Raw genomic sequence first — 3,162 nt, forward strand, 5'->3', positions numbered from 1 at the left:
GCTTCACTGAGGAGCCACCCAGAGACCCTGGAATTTTAGACTAGAGCGAGGGAAGAGACAGCAGGTATCAGATTGTAAGCTCCATGTGGTGAGGGCGATACACTTCACCCAGCTCACCTTCCTCTTCCTTAAACTGCCCACGAAGACAGACCATCCACAACCCCAGAGCAGCTGTTCTCAGACTGAATAAATATACAAAGCAAGTCGAATTAACCAAGACAAGAGGTCAACTGTAGCAGATGCTGTGATGAGCCTCCAAGAGACCACCCATCTTCAGGATTGAGAAACTCCTCTCACCAGCTACCAAGACTGTTTGTAGCCTGCTGACCTCTCTCAGCTTGGTTCCCTAGCCAGGACTTTCCCTCAACTGAAGGAAGCTGCCTCACGCAGCCTCTGCACCTCCTCTGAAAGCAACCCACATGCAAGGAAGGGCTGGTGAATATGGAGGCCCACAGTCCAAAACCACTCACCTCCATTTTAGACATATCTAAAGGCATACGCCAGCATCACAGATTGTCTGAGAGCCCTGAGGTGACTCCATGAAAGGTCTATCTCCCCCTCTGCCCATCCTGATTTCTCCTTTCTCTAATAAGCCTCCTACACTTCAACTGAGAGTCTGTTCCATGGTGGAATGTGACCTATGAAGCAAAATGGTGGTTACTAATGGGCACTTGCACGGTGACGGATGAAACACCGTGCATATGCTTTCCTTTTTTAATAGTACAAGAGGCTGTATTGACTACAGTGCAGTGAAAGGAAGAAACAATCATTTAAAAACACTAGAGACCCTTACAAAGCAAAGGTAGAGAAATAAATTGAATTGAGCTGTGCCTGGGATGAAGAATAGACCTCACTGACTTCAACCCTTGAGTTCTCGGTATTTCCACTGGATGTAGTCAAAGATGTCTTTCCTGATATCCACTGGCAGAGGCTCTCCAGCAACTCCAGTGACTCCCCAGGGACAGACTGTGCATTCATCATTGTGAAGCCCTTTTTTTAGGGCATGAGCTCTCATATTCTTATTGAAAATATCACTCCCAGTGAAATAGAGAGCCCCACAGTAATATTGATCTTTAGGGATCAACCTGATATCAATTCTCCTTGGTGGATACTCTTTATCATCATTTTTACTGGGAAGCTGGCAAACACCCATGAACTTTGTTTCACCTTTTGACAGAGCATCTGTAATAAAATGGACCTTGCATAACTGCTCCGCAGTACGATGTAACAGCTTTGGCTCTTTGTTGGATTCAGAAATAAAGTCTGGATGGATCAGAAGAACATCCTTGTCACCGATGAACTCTGCACCTCTGCGGAAACTGCTGCAGACTGTAGCAAGGAATTCAGAATCCAGTTTTTTTAAAATTGAATTAGTACAATGGCTTATGTTTGCCACATTTCTTCAGGATGAGCTCTTTTCTCAAATTCCTCAAAAATATTTCAGCCCAATTCGCTGATGATGGTTCAACTTATCTTCATTCTTTCCTGAGATCTTCTAATGTTTTAATTCCTGCTTCTACAAACCTCTTTGCAGCAGACGGACCAATGCCACTAACTCAAGTCAGAAAACTGATGGCAGAACTCGTATCATCCCGTTGAATCTTTTCCAGCCTCCACAATTTTCCAATTGCTAAAAATTCAAAAATCTTTTCAGTAGTTTTTGTTCCTACTCCAGGCAATTTCTTAGCTTCTGTTCTACTTTTTATTTTGTATGGGCACTCTGCTATAACAGATGCTTCTTTTCTGTAAGCTCTGTCCTTATGGATGGCCCGGTTTGTGTTCTTCTGGAAGTTTGTGAGTTCTATAAGCATGCGGGTGATTTCCCCATTGAGGGTCTTCTGTGGTGCCTTCCATTTGTTCATGGTGGCCTGTCCAGGGACTGTAGAGTGCTCAGAGTCAGGGACCGGCCCCCTCTCCCAGCTTTAAGGAGGGGCTGGCTTTTGGGAAGGGTGGCAAATCAACCCCAGCAAAACCAGCACGGCCCACTAAACAATGGCTGTCTCTGAAAACATTGAACATATCCTCATTACTGATCAAAATAGGCAAGAAGTATTAATGAGAGGACACCAAACTATAAATTTCTGCCTTTTACAGTAAGGTCCAAAGGTCTAACCTTCTCCTTTGGCAAAAGAGATAATTAAGGCCTAGAAATAAAAATTTTATATATATATATATATATATTTTTTTTTAACCTCACCAAGTAAATTATAGAAAAATTATGCTTTTTTGTCATTTGTAAACTTCTTTTAATTTTGTTTCCATGAGTAGAAATGCTCAAATCTAACTCTGCAGCAGAATCACAGACCAATTTTTTTAGTTTGATTGGTTTTTTGCTATAATAAAGATTTGCAGACCCACTCCAAACACACTGAATTGGAATCTTTTGTGGAAGCTTCCACTGGAATCTATATTTTTAAAAGTTGCACAAGTAATTCTGATGATAAGTCTGGGAAATGTGATACAGAAAATCTATATCGAGAGCGATGTACTAGTTTTCTATGGCTTCCTTAACAAAGTGCCACCTTGTAAGTGACTTCACCACAAGAAACATATCATCTCGCAGTCCTGGGACCTACAAGTTTGAGATCAAGATATCGGCAAGGTTGGAGCCTCTTGAGGGCTGTGAGGGAAAATCTCTTCCATACCTTTCCTCTAAGCTTCTAGAGGTGTGCAGGTGCTCTCTCGTGCATGGATGTCTCTGTCCAAAATTCCTTTTTTATAATGATTAGAAGCCAATCTTAATCTAATATGACATCATCTTAACTAAGTACATCTTCCACAACCCCATTTCCAAAGGTCACAACCTGAGGCTTATATGAATTTGGGGTAAACACAATTCAACGCATTAGAGGAGTATAAATTTGCAACTAATGCATAATTTGATAGGGGAAAAAAAAACCCAGAAAACAAACAAACAAACAAAAAAACCAGAAAAACTAAGTAAGGCAGCTAAGTCTGCGGCAAAGAGAATTGGACTGATGGAGAAAAGGATTTCCTCTGCTATACTCGGTCTCTGATTTCAAGCTTCAGGTGTATCAGTATAAGGTTTTACATGGGAGGGCGAGGATCCAACCTAGATTTTGGTGAATTTAATTCCTCTCTTCCAAATCTTAGTGGGAACACTTCACCCCCTTTTTTATGGCATCCAGTGTGATTACCAGC

General features: G+C 41.7%; 1 pseudogene; it reads right to left on the reverse strand.

Annotated features, from left to right (window-relative positions):
• Positions 1-859: 859 nt before the first annotated feature.
• LOC125106408 (DNA polymerase beta-like) lies at positions 860-1,862 on the reverse strand (annotated as a pseudogene).
• Between the last annotated feature and the right edge of the window lie 1,300 nt (positions 1,863-3,162).

The sequence above is a fragment of the Lutra lutra genome, chromosome 8 (genome assembly GCF_902655055.1).
Source record: "Lutra lutra chromosome 8, mLutLut1.2, whole genome shotgun sequence".
Classification (NCBI taxonomy): Eukaryota; Metazoa; Chordata; class Mammalia; order Carnivora; family Mustelidae; genus Lutra; species Lutra lutra.